Below are 17,776 nucleotides of genomic sequence, written 5' to 3'. Positions count from 1 at the left end.
CTGTAGCTTTGCAGTATACTTTGAAATCATGATGTGATGCCTCTAGCTTTGGTCTTCTTTCTCAAGATTGGTTTCAATATATAGGGTCTTCTGTGGCTCCCTATGAATTTTAAGATTGTCTCATCTGTTTTTGTAAAAAATGCCATTGGGGTTTTGATAGAGATTTCATTGAACCTGTAGATTTCTTTGGATAGTGTGGGCATTTGAACAATATTAAGCATTCCAACCTATGAACATAGGATGTCTTTTCATGTGCCTTCTTTAATTTCTTTCATCAATGATTTGTAGTTTTTTCTGGTAATTTTAATATGTGCTTTCTTTACCTGCTTGGTGTCAGACAGCTGGAGCAATGGTTGATATTTCTCCCTTGTCTTCCAGCACCACAAACTACCGTGGAATTTCAGAATTCTTTGAGGAGTCAATGTGTCCATTGTTCATTCTTCCATTCATATCCTTCACACTATCCCCATATGACCTGGTCATATTCTTTGTCACCTTGCCTGCCCATGGAGAAGTGTCAAAAGAGTTTGCTTTAAAAGAAATGGGAAGCTGATGTACATCAGAGCTCCAACAGTTTCTCATGGGAGGAGAAAGGGCTTAGTGGCCACAGGAATTGGATTTGATGTTTTCGAGCCCAACCTCCCTGCTGTGCTTCCTTGACAAAACATGATGAAAGCTAAATGCACACATAATATTCCCATTACTTTAGAAACTCCTACCAGGATTAGAAAATAATACTGCCAACCAATGGGGCAAAAATAGATTCTAAACCCCAGAGATAATCCCTAAAACCTCATGTTGGCTGATGGTGTCATATCTTCCTCTTGTCCAGACCCCCACGTATTTCGCAAAAGCCATGTACAAAGTGCAGCATGATCCCCTCTGCCCTGCCCACCTTCTGGGGGCAGCTCCAATAAGGAGGGAAACAGCCAGAGGCAGAAAACAGGGAATAAGAGGAAAGCAGCCCCCATAAACCAACAAGGCATCACATTAAAGTGGATAATTTAGATCTAATCAAACAGGAATAAAAGTGTTGTCTACTCCCTAAAATAATGATTTAATTTTAATGATACCTTTCCCCCACAGATATAAGGTAGGGGTTCTCAGCCTAAATGTTAAGAACCACTGGAGGAGACAATTGAAATGCAGATTCCTGATTCTACCTCTGAGATGTTGATTCAGGAGGTCTGAGGTATGGTGCAGGAATCTGCCTATTTCACAAGCACTGAAGGTGATTTTAATGGCAGTGGTTTTCCACATCCACGTTTTGCCAAAGACTGAACTGAATGCTCTAAAACATATTTCCTAATTCAGACCTCATTCCAAGACTCTAAGAATAATTAGATAGCACTAACAAGAGCCAAGACTGCATCTTTTAAAAGATCGTCAGGTGACCTAAGAACCTCTACTTTAACCCTTTGGGTGCCAGCCAGGGATGGGAGGCACATGGTGTGCAGTTTTACTTGGATGTTAACGTGCGCAAGAATCACCTGAAGATCCTGTTAAAATGCAGTAGGTCTGAGGTGAAGCCTGATAACTTAACACTCAATATTAAAGCTAACCCTCAGTTTTCCCTTCTGTAAAATGTGTGTAAGATCTGTCTCACCTCACAGAGATGCTATGAGGCTCAAGTAATATAATGTATGGGAAAGAACTTTGTAAGCTTTAAAATGTTATTTATAACAATTATTATAAGAGTTATTATTCAAACATAAAATACAGTTGAAGCCATATTTAAGTCCAGGGGTCTGAGCCTTTGTCTGAAAGCAGTACATCTAGAGTTTCCATATTCATCTGCCTGATTAGTGCTTACTGAAGAAAAGGAAGTACCACCAGACTGCCGTCTCCAGACCCCTGCCTGGCTCCGTGACCCTGCTTAGGTGCCCTGGGCGGTGGATATCAGCCTTGGTGGGGACATCCTGATGCCTCACACTAATTCCATCCTCATCTCTGGGGGTGGGGCTTGAACATCGCTGTTTCCCAAAACCCCTCAGGTGATTGCCCTGGGCAGCCCGGATTGAGAGCCCCTGTGCTGTAGGGACTTGCTACCCAGAGTGGACCAGAAGCTGCCTGGCAGCTTGCTAGAAGTCAGAGAACCACTGCATCAGAAGCTGCGTTTGAACAGGCTTCTGTGTCGATTAGCGCACATGGTGGAAGCTCTGCGGTTGTGCAATGGTCCAGTCAGTGTTCCCCTGGAGTGCAGGTCCTCCATAAAGACACCAACTAGAGATTATAGCGTTGGGGAGGGCACTCATATCAGGCTTGCACTTGACGGGGTCAGAAGCCACTTCCGGTCGAGCCTGGGCTCAGGAGAACTGGAGGATTATGTAACTATATCTCCTCCCTTTCCTCACACACAATTCTTCCTCTCCCCCACCCCCATCGCATCCTTCACTCTCTACTCCTTGGATTTCTCTGATGTATCCAGCAACTAGTCCCTCAAACATGTCCACCTGTATTCTTTAGACTGGGATTATCAAAGCAGGGTGCACAGACAGCCTGCTCCAAACCACCCGGGTGTTTTTATAATGCAGATTCCTGGGCAGCAATCCTGGCTGGCAGAATTAGGATCTCTGGGGATGCCGCCAAGAGGAGCACAGAGCTATTTGAGAACTTCTGCCTCAGTCTTTAGAGTTTGTGCTTTGTAACTTCATGCACTGCTTTCAGTCCCTTGCTCTACTGATATGACTCTGGTGTGTGTTTCTTTTCTCATCTGTTCCTCTGACCCCTCTCCTCCCTTACTTCCTCAAGGCTGGGTATTTCTTTTCTCCGAGGATGCATTTTTCTTTCTCCACCATGCAACCCCCTTTCCTAGAAATTCGCCTCCTCTCTTTTCTTGAATCAGAGAGCTGCTCTGTTTTTGCAAGGTTTTGCAATCCTTGGCTTTTTTTTTTTTTTTTTTTAATGTTGGCGAAGGCCTAGCAAGAGGATAGGGCCTCCTTTACTGTGAGGGAGCGAGGGAGTGAGCAGGCAGGGACCCCACCACAGGAAGCTCAATTAAGGATGTTCCCAGCAGGAAGGCTGCTCCTCAGGCAGCACAGAGAGCTGTCAGGACAAGTGACTTTTCTAATCACGCTTGACATTTCACAGCCTCGAAGGCGGAAGGGCTGCCCTTACTCCGGAGGCGTTGTGTCGCACTGTGTCACCCCAGACACCTGCGTCTGAGCCCCCCACCCCCACCCCGGTGACTTGGCCTCCAACCGGGAGATGAATCAGAACATGCAAAGGGCTTTGTTTCCCAGGAAAGAGAAAGCATTGAGCAGGGGGCTTATGTGGATGGGGTGACTGTGTCTAAGCCGAGGGTAGAAGGGGACTGGAGGTGGGTGTTGCCTCCCCGGGGATTAGCCCTGTTACCAAGGGCTCAGGTGATGCTGATCAAACAGGCCTGCCTGAGGAAGCCAGGCAGCCGGATCATCTTCCAGCCCCCTTTGGCCCAGGGGAACCGTAATGACTCACTTTTTACCCACCCCAACAGGAAAACAGCTTTATTTTTCTTATTATAAAAAGTAATGCCTGCTCATTCTAAAAAGGTCAAACGACACATAAAAGTATAAAAGAAGAAAGTAAAAAGGACGTGTAATCCCAGTCACTCAGAGACAACCACTATTAACATTTTTAAGGACATTTCTGTGTGTATACATGATATTTTAAAACAAAATACAATCTTATTATAAGTACTGTTTTTTTTACCTACCATCTTGAATACATTTCCATGTCAGTAAAGTACACATTTAATAGACTCATTCTTATGATTTCACTGCAGTTCATTGTATGAATGACCCTCTTGAGGTTGCCTTTGATTTTTAATCATGATAGAATATATCATAATGAACAGCCTCATAGATAGAATATATTATAATGAATCTTTCCACAGAACTGAGTGAGTCCTTTTGATAAATTCCTAAAAGCGGAATTGCTGAGTTGAAGAGTAGGCGTATTTTTAAGACTTTTGCTCTGTGTCCTCCAGAAAAGGTATTCCAACGTAGATTCCCACCAGCAGGGAATAGAGTACCTTCTCCTTCTACCTTCCTCAGTTCTGGGGGTTACAGCCTTCTCAATTTTGGCCAATTTCACGAGGGGAAAAAAATGGTACCTTACAATCGTTTTTATGGGCATTTCTCATTTATTAGAGGAGTTTTAACATTTATTGGCCATTTGTGTTTCTTGTTTTGTGAATTTCCTTGACCTTCCCCCCACCCCTCTTTGGGGACGGTTAACCTTTCTTATATTTGGTGTTAAGTACCTTTTATACAGTAAAGATAACCTATTGTCGTACAAGTTACAACTACTTTTCCTGGTTTACCACGTGTCTTTAACTTTATGTGGTTTCTGCCATGAAGTAGTTAAACTTTTTTATGTTGTCGAACTTCTGTGGCCCCAGCTTTTTGGGAACCACATTTAGACAGGACTTCTCTATCCCATGATTATAAAATGTGAACCTGCCTGTTCTTCTTGTGTGTCCAGCTCTCTCAACTCTCATGGTCTTCTGATTGCTGTTCCCTCAGCCTGCGTGGAAGGAATGAACTTCTCCAGGGTGGTGCCTTCTCACCCCTCAAGTCTCAGATTTAATATTATCTCAGAGAAGCCTTTCCTGGTTATGCAACCCGAAGAAGTTCTCCCAGCGCCTGCTTTTCTTTCTCTTAGCACCTTATGGTTTTCCTTCATAAGTTTTATCAAGAATTGTGGTTGTATATTTTATTTGTCTACTTACACAATTTTGCAGCTAGACTGTAAACTCCATGAAGGGCAGAAACCTCGTATCTGTTTTGTATTTCCAGCACCTCATCTAGTGTCTGGTACAGAAAGGATATATAGGAGATGTTTTTAAAACTTGTTGAGTGTTAAATTCATCTAGAGTTTATTTTGGTATAAGGTGTGAATGAGAAATCTAACTTAAGTGTTTCCAAATAGTATCTTGTGAGCATAACACACTGCTGTAATGCAGCCTGGTTCTCTTATAATCCCTGTTTTACTTGCAACTGAGAAACGAAGCCTGGGATGTGGGATGGGGTAGGATCGATGGCTCACCTAACTGCGGTTTTCCAGCCCCACCGTCTCCTCTCTCTACGATGACTTCCTTTCCTCCATTATTGCCTTAGCCTTAAGTGCTTCCCATAATGCTTATTTCGAGGCTCAGCATAGAGAGGATCCTTAATTAAGGGTATCTTCTGGCTGATTCAAGTCACTTAAATGGCAGGGGAATCAGATATCTTTGATGTGTTTCATGCAATATTCACATCAGCCTTCGGAGGCCCTGAAAATCTATGCTCCCTCCACAACCCTGAGAAACTGGATTTCTCTACAGCCTTTGCATATCTAGGAATCATGTCTAGCAGTTGTGAATGAAGATGAGCGAGATGGAGAGTTGGTCAGAGGCAGTCAGAAAGAGGAAGATGGCAACACTCACTTACGTGTGCTTTTTTTTTTCTTAAAAATGTTTTTAATTGAAGTACAGTTGATTTATAATGTGTTAGTTTCTGGTGTACAGCATAGCAATTTAGTCATACAATAAGAGCTACAAATTCTTTTTTCATTATTACAAGGTATTGAATATAATTCTCTGTGCTATATAGCAGGACCTTGTTGTTTACCCATTTTATATATAGTAGTTAGTATCTGCTAATCCCAAACTCCTAATTTATCTCTCACCACCCTCTTTCCCCTGTGGTAACCATAAATTTTTTTTCTATATCTGTAAGTCTGTTTCTGTTTTGTAAATAAATTCATTTGTATCATTTTTTTAGATTCCACATATGAGTGACATCATGTGACATTTGTCTGTCTTCAGTTAACAAGAAAATTACTCAGTCCATCAATGTTGCTGCAAATGGCATTATTTTGTTCTTTTTTATGGTTGTATTATTATGAAGTAGTATTTCATTGTGTGTGTGTATATATACACATACATATATAATACATATACATATATATAATGTATATTCCACTGTATAAAAAAATATATATATATACCACAACTTCTTTATCCAGTCATCTGTTGATAGACATTTAGGTTGCTTCCATGTCTTGGCTGTTGTAAATAGTGCTGCTGTGAACATTGGGACGCATGTATCCTTGTTTAAAAATTGAAGTATAGTCAGTTTACAATGTTGTGTCAATTTCTGGTGTACACATGTGCTTTTAAAATCTTCACGTGCCGCCTCATGTCACCTGCCATTGCTCCCTCAGAACTACCTGTGGAGAAGCTATAGCAGCTCTACAATCAGGTGCAGGGAGGCTGTAACTTTTACTCTTTAACATTTGATATTAGTCAGTTTTTCCAAATGCATAAACATGATACACTAGACATAAAATAATTGAAGAAGTCACATAGGAATTGATTTTACTACTTTAAAACCGTTTTAATGAGCCTAAAATTTCAACCTTACTAATAATTGAGGGAATGCAACTTAAAAGAGCAATTAGATACCACTTACCTCTAAAAACCATGGGAAAGTCACAAAAGAGGAACCAATTTCTCTCCATTTAAAAATTATTTTGTTAAACCTAAAAAAAGTCAACTTTACCAGTAATCAAAGGATACAACTTATAACCACAATTAGATACCATTTGCCCCTAAAAATTCATTGCAATGTAGGAAATTATAATATGTAATGCTGAGCAGAATGAGGTAAGACAAGTGCTTATACACTATGGATGGGAAAATAAATGGAGATGATGTTTCTGGAATGGGATTTGCCAGAAAGAAGACTCTTACAAATGTCCATATTCCACTGGCCCCTAATCTTACTTCTGGAAATTTCCACTAAAAATGCTCATGTGGTTGTTTATTAAAATAAAAATGTGAGTAAAAACTAAGTGTTTGACAATTAGGACATGAAAAAATTTGAGGTTCAGCCACAGTATGGATTATTATAAAATCATTACTAATAATATTTCTGAAGATTAAGTAATGACATAGGATATATACCTGAATCTAGTAAGTATCCAGAGTTTGATTTCAAATTTTATTTTTAAATTATATTTATATTTTTAAAGGAAAAGGATTAGGATCTTAGGAAGACCACCTTAGATGGTTTGAGTCATGTGACCTATTCCTGAATCAATCACTGTGCCCAGGGTAGTCCATTGATTAATTAGGCTGGTTATACGTACACACCTAAACTCAAGTGTGGTGGAGGCAAGTAAGCCTTACGTGGCCCTTCTGGGTTGAGCAGAGTATGTAAAGGAAAGTGTCCTATGTCCAATTCTCTCCTATTTTAAAAATATTTTGGAAAAAGGAATGTATCAGCTGCCATAGAAACCTATTTTATGTCCATACCGTTTGGTAATTCTACCTCTCTTCTGGTCTGAATTCCTTCTACTATCATTTACATACTTCTGTGCCTTCTTCAGGGTAGATTTAGATCAAAACCTCTTCTTTCACAGACACACTGTGAGGATTAATTAGGTTTTCCAGAAACCATCTGTAACGTGCCATGGGATCTTCAGAACCAGATGCTTTGTAAAGATATGTTGCCATTAGATTCAACCCTTCATTTTTTATGCTTATGAGGGATGGGAGGAGGATAGATGGGAAGACAGGAAATGGAAGTCTACAATAGTCTCGAGACTGCATTTTGACCATGATTACTATCCTCTTTCCTCTCCAAATACTTTGCCTCTGCCATTCACAAGGAGCAAACATGAAGAGCAACCGTGACAGGTTTGCATGTCCACATCCTTCTCTGAGAAAGGAGTCAAAGAAGCTGGGAACAGGAGACAGGGAGTGGCAAAGCAGGTTGTATAATCTAGACCAAATCAGAAGCAGTGCCCTGAGGATTAGCAGCTGACTGTGCTGAGAGCTTTCCTTTTTTAGCTCGGGTTAATGAGCTATGAATGATATATAACTGTCTGGGCAGCCTGCAAACGTCATAATCTGGGCTCCTTTGTCAACCTGCAAGATTCCTTTCTGGGGACTGTCAGGGACAAAGAGTGGGAAGCACAGTGCTTAGAGGGAAAGTAGAATGCAGTTTCAGGAAACAAAGGGTGGGCCTGGCTCACAAGCCACACCTTAGGCAGGACCAGGTACACCGGAGGGCTCCCCTGTCCGGTCTGTTTACTGAGCTTTGGGGAGGGGGCCAGTCATTGGCCCTCAGGAAACCAGTTTCCATGGCTGTCCTAAGGCGCAAGATCTGGAGTCCAGGATAGGAGCTCCATGGGCCTGACTTTTTTTCCTTAAAATTTTTTTCCCTCAACTTTGACTTTAAAAGCATTCAAATGTATACAAAATTTGAAAGGATAATAACATGAAAACTCATAAATTCTTTACCCAGATTCCCATTTTGACACATTGTGTGTTTTCTCTCTTTCTAGATAGATAGATAGACATGTAGACAGGCAGATAGAGATATATATAGATATATATTTAGATAGATGTGTCATAGATGGAGAGAGACACATATATATACACTATATCTATATCTAGTATACATTTACTTACATACATACATTCATATGTATACATACATACATATTTTATATACATCTATATATACAATGATCTAGCCAGCTAGCTAGCTATCAAAATTTTTTCTCTAAACCGTTTGAGAGTAACTTGCACACTTCATGATCCCCCTAAATATTTCTTTACGAACCTAAGGACAAACATATTCTCCTATATAAGAACAATACAATGATCACACCTGGGAGATTAGAAATGACACAACGCTAAAAGCTATACAATTTATATTCAAATATCCCTGATTGACCCCATAAACTGATTTTTTTCTATCCAGCTCCCCTACCTGTCTATCATTCAGAATATTGACATTTTTGAAGAGTGAGGAGACCAGGACAGGTGTTTATTTGTAGACTGTCCCTTAATTTGGATTTGTTTAATCATTTTCTCATGATCAGATTCAAGTTCAATGCATAAACTCTTAGCTGTGTGACCTTTAGCAAGTTACTCAATGACGCAGAATCTCAAATTACTGATAATATTATATGCCTCGTAGGGTCTTTGTGAGAAACAAAAGAGTGAATAGCTAAAGTTCCAGCATAAGAACTGACCAAAATCAGCACCTAAAAATTGTCAGCTCTGTGATTAGCACCATCACTGACATCACCAACCAGAGCCTGATAGGACTTTTCCCAAAGAGGTTTTCATTTCCCTGGGAAACTTTCAGAGCCCTTAACCCCATTTTCCTCACCTGCAGATGAGGAATAAGTCTTCCTCTGAAGAGCTTACTGAGCTATTGTGAGAATCAAATATGAAACATGATCAACAGCACAGTGCAAATTTGTAAGCAATATGAAAATATAAGGAAGCATCATTATTGTTTTCTGTGTTTGCATACTTTCAAATTACCCTCTTATGTAACAGAAGAACCCAAAGTGGAAGAATAAAATTAAATTAACATCTAACAAAAATCTAATTCTTGTGTTTAACATTTTTTATCAGCAGAACTTTATTTTCAAATGAATTCCATAGACCCCCCAATATATAAAGCAGATGAAAATAGAATTACTCTGAATGAAGTTTGGGTGGAGATGGAGGACCCAAGGGCCTTGGGTCATGCCTGCAGAGATGCCAGGCTCTGAGGAGCCAGGCTGGAACACTGAAGATAGGCTCCAGAGGCTATGATGGTTATAGCCTGCTCAGTGTTGCCTCAGTTTCCCCAGTGGTATCTGCTCACACCAGCCAGGCTGTCACTTATTTTCTCCTTCTTATTCCTGGTTCATTTCTGCTGAGGAGTTGTAATATCTATAGGCCCCAATGATGGTTTACTCAGTTCATTATTAATCATTATTAATTGCTTATAAACATCCTTCTCTGGAAAGAGTGCTAAACGCCTCGCACTCATAGACAGACACTGACAGATCACATAATGAAGGCACCCGTGATGTCAGACAGTGCAGTTACCGTCAGGAGCCTCCCAGCCTAAGTGTCACCTGCACCCTGCATCTTCATGCTTCACACCCTGAGCTGGAGGCTGAATGCTCCTGTAGCTCCACCTTGTCTGCTAGTAAGTGGCAGGGCTTGGATTTGAACCCAGGGAGTCTAGCTCCAAGAACTGGGTTCTCAACAACTGTTCAAGCTGGACAGGGGTTAGTTACTAGCTCCAATTTTCAGACAAGGAAACCGAGAGGTTCAGAGGGGTTAGGTTACCTGCCTGGGATCACATGGCATTCATTATAGAAAAATATGCTGGGGTCATGCTGGCTGAGACAAGAGGCCAACATTTGGTCTATGAAATAAAAGTGGACTTCTCTCCCACTGGGCATGTTCAGGACTAGATCAGCACAATAGGAACTGCCAAAATAGAGCAGGTATGCCAGTGCTTAAAATCCAGAGAAGTCAAGACTAGGGTAGTTAGAAGACATGGCATAGCAACTAGGGCCAGACAGACTTATTATGGATAAACTCCTAGGGTGGAGAAAAGGAGAAATCCTGGTGGAGCCTCTTTTGAGAGCTTGTGATCCCATTTCTTTTGTCAGTCTAAAACTCCAGACTTGCAAGATCCAGAACTGCAGTTAACCATCAAGAGCTTGAGCCATAGTGTGCACTTTGGCAGCACATATACTGACATTGGAGCAGTGCAGAGATGATTAGCATGGCCCCTGCACAAGGAGGACATGCAAATTTGTGAGATTTGTGAGGCATTCCGTATTTTTAAACATTATGCTGTATGCCAGAAATCGACACAACATTTTTGTAAACTGACTATACTTTAGTAAACAAAAAAAGAGAGAGAAATAGTTTGAGCCATATTTGGAAAACGATCTTCTGACTCTGATCAAGCCTGGAGCTCTGGGAAGTACCACATGTGGGAGGGACTTCTGAAGGAGAAGGGTCAGATGCGCTGAGAGGATGGCAGCTCGGGGTCTAGAACTTCCATCAGGCCAGTGAGGGAGACATTGCTGCCTTTGGTCCCTCTTCCTCAAGTGGCCATCCTTCTTACTGAGACATGTACGTGAGTTGTTCATAGCAACCCTCAACTAGAAACAATCCAAGTCTTCATCCACAGTAGAGTGGATGGTACATGATGATACAGCCATGCAGTGCAACATTCTACAGCAATGAAAATGTTCAAATTTGCATGAAACAACTCAAACCCATTGGTAATTGTGTTCTGCCAGGGCCCCATCAAGGGCTGGCATGAGGTGTGGGCAAACCAGCTGCTTGGCCAGGAGGACACCAGGTAGAAGCTGAGCCAGGCTGGAGTCAGGGGAGAATGGAGTCTGTCAGGAAGCATTCCTCCTCTGAGCCTGCAGAGGAAGGCTGGCAGGCAGAACCTGCTTAGGCCAGAGTCAGGGCAGAATCATGAAAGGGTGTGAGAGGACTGGTTCAGTGAACAAATTGGGACAAACCAGGAAGACCTTGGCACCTGAGGGGTACAGCAGAGTAGGCAGGGCAAGATGCTCTTGCCGTTGGCCAGACAGGTTGGTTCAGACAAGCCAAGCCCTTTGCCTAGAGTACCTAGGGGGCATGGAGTGGGGGATGCTTGCTTTTAAAAACAGATGTGACCTTTGATAGTAAATCTAGGTAAAGCTTCTGTCTTAGTCCATCTGGGATACCATAACAGAATATCAGAGACAGAGTGACTTATAAACAACAGATGTTTATTTCTCTCACAGTCCTGGAGGCCAGGAAGTCCAAGATCAAGGTACTAGCAGATTTAGCATCTAGTGACAACCTGCTTCCTGATTCATGGATGACTGACTACTTGCTGTGTCCCTGCATGGTGGAAGGGGCAAGGGAGTGCTCTGGGGTCTCTTTTCTAACGGCACTAATCCCATTCATGAGGGGTCCCACCCTCCTGACCCAATCACCTCCTAATAGCAGGATTTCAACATATGAAAGATAAGGATATTATTATATGATTAGGAACATGTGATCAGGATTTCAACATGTGACTGGGGGAGACACAAGCATTCAGTCTGTAGCAACTTTCAACTTGTAGAGACCCAAACTTTAAACCAACTCCTATTTAAGTTGCAGGCCACCTGTATGTCATCTCCGTGAGACAGAAAAGCTCTGAGTGTCAATCAGCAAAATCTTTGGTCTCACATGGGTCCTGGGGTCGGTGTGGCCATGTAGGTTGTGATTGCATAACCCCAAGGCCCCTGCTCATGTAGCAGACAATGGGAATGGCACCCTCTGGAGCTGGACAGTGCACAACCTGCACAGAGACGTGCTGCAGCCCTGCCTGGGTAATAAAACTCTCCCCCACAAGGCCTCCTCCTCCCTCCCTCACTGTCCCCCCTCACTCTGCACTGCAACCACACTGGCTTTCTTCCAATCCCTCACATTTGCCTCGGTGGATTAAAGGTGACCACAAATTCTTGAACACTCTCATTAAGAGGTGGGGTCCAAGTTCCCTCCTCTTGAATCTAGGAGGGCTTTGTGACCACTTTGGCCAACAGAATGCAGTAGAATTGATGCTGGGCTGATTTCCTGGTCCAGACCTTACAAAACTAGCAGTTTCTACTTCCTGTCTCTTGGAACACTCTCTGGGAGCCTTGAGCCACCATGTAAGAATTCCAACCACTCGGACACCGCCATGCTGGAGTGGCCACGTGCAGGCTAACAGTCTCTGCTGAGTCCAGCCCCCAGTCAGCCTCACGTGGCCTCAGACATGTGAGTGAAGCCATCCTGGACCCTCCAGACTAGCCCATCTGTCAGTTGAATACCACCGAGTGGCCTTGGTTGATGCCACATGGAGAAGAAGTGCCCAGTCAAGCACTGTCCGTGTTTCTGACCCACAAAATGGTGAGACTAGTAAAAATGGTGGTGGCTTATGCCACTAAGTGCTGGGGTGGGGTACAAGGCAGGAACTGACATCGAGAATTCTTGCCGCGCTCTCTCCTGCCACAGGACCCTAGATTTGCTATCCCCTCCGCATCTAGTTAGTGCCTGTCTTTCAGCCCTCAGCCCACGTATGGTGCCCTCAGGGCAGGGCACCCTGTCCTCTTTTTTCAGATCTTGTCAAAGCAGCACTTTTACATTTGTTTGTCTGATTTTTTCACAGAGGTTTGTCTCTCCTGCTAGACCATAAACAGGGACCAGTGTCTGTTTTATTTGCCATAATATCCCCACGCGTCTTGTACGGCACTTGGCACATAATATGCATCAACCAGTATTTCATGAATGAATGAATACATGGAAGTGTGGTTCTCTTCCGATACCCTGCTCAACAAATGGTCTAAACCTGCCTTCCGTAGAGCTGTCACAGCAGCCCCTGTGCACTGTGAGGACCTGGAAACTCTCACTCGTGTCAATTAACACAGCTTCCCTTTTATTTGGTTTAAATATTGACATTCCTCATAGGATACATTTGAAGAAAAGGTTCCAGCTCCCTAAAAAAAAAACATAGGTTTAAAAACCACTACCCTAGCTCTTGCCCTTCCTGCCAGCTATCCCTTGCTTCCTCCCATCTTCTCTTCCCTTCTTTCCTCACAGAAACTTCCACAGAACTAATGCCTGATAAAGGTTTAAAAATAGAACCCCCTCGCCCTCCCTCTCTCCCTCCATTTCCTTTCCTTCCCATCCCCCTGTAATTTGCTGTAAAAAAGGAAACCAGCTCGATGTGCTCCACTGAAAAGACTCGCTCTTCCTGAAGAAACAGCATGCTGATGTATCCCTCCAGCCCGGTGGTCAGGCCCCTGTGAGTCACTGTGAGCAGCGCGTGTGCGCGCGCGCGCACACACACACACACACACACGCACACACACACACACACACACACACACACACATGCACACCCCACGTGGCCACCTCACTCAAGTTTCCAGCGGGAACCTGCATGCACACATTGAAGTGACCCTCTGTGAATCCACCTCAGGTGCTGCCAGTAGGCGATCCTCCCAGGGGGTCCCCTGGGATGGCTGTGGCCACCCCCCCCCCCCACCTACCCAAGAGCGGGGAGGAGGGGGAGGCCTGGAGTCAGATGGCAGTCTGGGTGCTTTGTCAGCAGCACAGGGGGTGTGTATATGACAGAGACAGTAAGAGAGACAGAGACAGAGAGAGAACAGGAAGTAGGTAAGAACAACCCAAAAGGCATCATGAGGTAAGTGTGCAGCTGGCGGACACCGTGTCATTATGAAGACAGAGGGGAGGGCGTAGCTCAACGGTAGAGCGTGTGCTTAGCATGCACAAGGTCCTGGGTTCAATCCCCAGCACCTCCATTAAAATAAATAAATAAATCGAATTACCCACCCCACCCCCCAAAAAAGAGAGAGAGAGACACTGTGGTATAGTAGGAAGAAAAAATTAAAAGCTCTTAACATTCAAAGCTTAATGTTCAATTACCAGGTGCATCACACAGTGGCTGTATCTGCATGACGCTGGGCAAATGGCCTCACTACTCTTAGCCTCTGTTTGCTCATCTGTAAAAGGGGATAATAATACTTACCTCTCAGCACTGTTGAAAGCTTAAAGGAGATTGTGTTTATTTGATGCCCATGTGCACTAGGCAGTTAATAAACTACTCTTGCTCATGTGTGGCAGGACAGCTTCACTCATGGTATTTAGGAACACTCACTACAAGAAAATGGAGAATGGCTAAAAAACTGCCTTCTGCAAAATTAATAATTTATTAAAACCTGGCAGAACATTCACAGCTTCTTAACAAAATTCAGATCTACAAACTTTGATCCAGAAAAAAATTAAATTTGGAAGGATTATAAAGGCCACAGAATAAAATTTTCAACGACAGAAGCTATAATTAGTGAATTTTAATATGGACCAAAAACAGATCAACTAATCAAATGGTTAACACATATTTTACTTACAAGATGATTTATTCCAATGAAAAATTTCAATAACATTAAATGAAAAATAGAAAAAAGATGAAACAGTTTAACTGCTCTATATTAAAAAAGATTGATCAAAAATTAAATTGGCTTAATGGAGGTTTCTTTGGAAAATACATTTTCAAAGAGTTTAGCAATGCATGTATATCTCCCATTAAAACTTTGCATTTATGAATACAGAATCAAATGTCCTTGGGGTCCAAATGGTGAAATCAAAACAACCTTTACCGTGATCACAATGTTTAGGTGAAAGGAGAGTGGGATGCAGTTCGGTAGATGTGTTGGGATATCCTGATAAGAAAGGAGAGTACTTAGATACAGAGGATGCTGGGATAAGATGTGCGTGGTCCCTCTGCCTCTTTATCCTGGAGAGTTTACACTGTGTCATGCCTCTGAGGGACTTAGGCAAAAGGAAAAGGGATGAGTTTAGGGAGATGGTCGGCAATGGCCAGTTCCTGATTCCTTCCACGTGATTGGATCATCTAGGAAAGCCCCCAGCACATGTTGCTCAGTTTCCACATAAGTCTGTGATAACTCTGGGTTGAGAGGTAGTAGGCCAAAGATTCAGGGAATAGAGCTCTTTCCCATTGAGTCTGAGTCTACATGTGTGGATGTTTGCTGGTTTGGCTGGGGCCATAAAGAGCCTGCTCACCCATTCCTTGGTGAGTCTTGTAGCCCCCACCCCTCAAGCTCCCTAGTTGGGTTATTTCAGTTTATATTCCTCTCTCCTTCTCTGCCTCTCCTCCATTCTTCATCCCTCTGGCATTTTTGCCTGAGGGTTACAGCCAAGGCAAGAAAGGTGATGCTCGTGGTGAACAGGGATAGGGCTTTACTCCAGAAGAGGGAGGCGGGACCGGTGATGGGGGAAATCATTGCAGAGGTGAAGGAAAAGGCACCATGACCACGTGAACATTCAGACAAGCTCATAGTGTACAACCATCAACTTACATCTGCCTATCTCCTCTTCCGGCTCCACATGCATACTATTCTTACCGGTACAGATGCACATGGCCATACAGCTTGATCCCCCTCCAGGCTTCGTAATGCCTCTTTATCATGACTTGCACACAGCACTGCCCTCTTGCAACTTGCAATTTACTGTTTATCATTCCTCCAGCAAGCACTCACTGATTGGAGCTATTCAAAATGCAGTGGGTAGCCATCATGGGTGAGATAGTGAGAACCCTGTCACTGAGAGCTTGGTGAATGATTAGAAGTGGCACACATGGCATTCTTGCTTGCTGAGCTGAATGGTTTCCATGGAGTCTATGAGTGATTTACACACTATTCTAGAGTCTAAGACAGACTTGGCTGGTGGGGATTTAAAAAATAAAGACAAAGACAACAGAATAGAAACAAAAATAAATGATATTTACCTTACATAATGTACATGTCAGGAGTAACTTATCTCTTTTGTCAGATGAGGGTTCAGGGAAAGAGGACGAAAGAGGCAACTAAACGAAAGGAGAATTTTGCTCTCCCTGGTCCCCACTATTGTCCCCACCTTGTCTCCCACCTTGGACAGAACCTGTTCTGTCTCCATGGACCCTGCCAATCTATGGCAGATGCAAGAAAAATGAGAAAAATCGTCCCTTGAAGGGTGAGTTGATTTGTGTGAACATTTACTTCTTTAAGTGGCTGTCCTACTAATTTCCCAAACATCAGCGGTCCAAGGTGAGACCGACTAGCCACGGGAGACTGGACACCCAGTTGTGATCTGGGGGCCAGGTTTCGAGGGGGAAAGGGCTGTTGCCAGTAGTCTGTTCTATCTTCTAAAATCATGAATCAATGCCATGTTCTTCAAGCGCTTCTTCCCAAAGGTCAAGGACTTCAGCCTGCTTCTTATGAACATGAAGCTCTCACTGTTTCAGAGAGGATTCTGCGTATTGGTCACTTCTTTAATTCTGATTATTTTCATTCCTGTGTTCTGAGTTTAAACCAGAAAGATGTCTTATTCCCCAATGAAGAGGTAGTAGGTATGATTAGGGGGAGGGAGCAGTGAGAATAGAAATAGTGCGTGTGGGGGGGGGGTTAAAAATTAGAAGCTTGCCTTCGTATCTTTATAAATTATAAAATTCCACTTTCAATAGTCACCTTCAATGCATCTCTCCTCCCATAAATGAACTTGTAATAAACTTTCAATAGAAATTTGATAATAAAAATCAAAATGCCCAATAAAACTGTTTAGTAGTTATAAATGATGCTTTATTGCTTTACATTTTGAAGCATTCATGTAGTACAGTTTCTTTGAAAATTCTGAATTTCTACCAAGCTTTTATCTCACAAAATAATTTTCTGAAAGCATTGATTTTGCTTGTGTATTTTTTGTTTTCTCTGTTTTGCTTTTCACCAACAAGTTCATTATATCACTAGGGCGACAGAGAATGGGTAGGTCAATGACCAGCTCCACCCTCTCCACTAAAAGTAGTCATGAAAACACATTTATTGAGCCTCTGCATTATTCTAAGCTCTTTACATCAAATCATTTTTTCCAATAGCCTTGTTAGATAAGAACTACTATTGCCCTCATTTTATTGATGAAGAAACTAAGGGTACAGGGAGATTAAATAACTTGTCCAGCAGTCTCCAAAGCCCACACCATGCACCATTGTACATTTACACTAACAAACTCACACTGTTTTGTTTCTCGTAGTCACATCCACTGACCTACACCTGTCATCCCACGTGTGTGTTCTAGGACTTGCCAGGGCAGAAAGCACACACGTTGTCACCAGCACATGTCTTCCCCAAACATTATCACATTAATTTATTTGAGTGAAAACATATTAGCATTGCTCTGAAACAACAGTACAGGAATGCTATGCCATTGCTTCAAATCACACGAATGGAAAATGGACACACACACACACACACACTGGATCAGCGGGGCGGTAAGCTTGTATTAGAGCCCTCTGAGGTGGGTAACGTTGGTTTTCTTGGTTATACAAGTGACAGTAACTATGTAGGGCTTGTCTCATGAAAGTCAAGGGAAGCACAGAGGTGAGAAGGTCTGCAGCCTTGG

The 17,776-nt window shown here is 42.7% G+C and overlaps 1 protein-coding gene and 1 pseudogene across 1 annotated transcript in view; both read left to right on the top strand.

The window, feature by feature from the left end:
* The window catches only part of MARCHF4 (membrane associated ring-CH-type finger 4), a 94,650-nt gene that overhangs the window by 39,740 nt on the left and 37,134 nt on the right, over nucleotides 1-17,776 (top strand). The window lies entirely within an intron of this gene.
* LOC123615050 (U6 spliceosomal RNA) lies at nucleotides 10,501-10,614 on the top strand (annotated as a pseudogene).

The sequence above is a fragment of the Camelus bactrianus genome, chromosome 5, assembly GCF_048773025.1.
Source record: "Camelus bactrianus isolate YW-2024 breed Bactrian camel chromosome 5, ASM4877302v1, whole genome shotgun sequence".
NCBI lineage: Eukaryota > Metazoa > Chordata > Mammalia > Artiodactyla > Camelidae > Camelus > Camelus bactrianus.
Note: the sequence above shows the minus strand (reverse complement) of the source record. Positions and strands in the feature narration are given on the sequence as shown.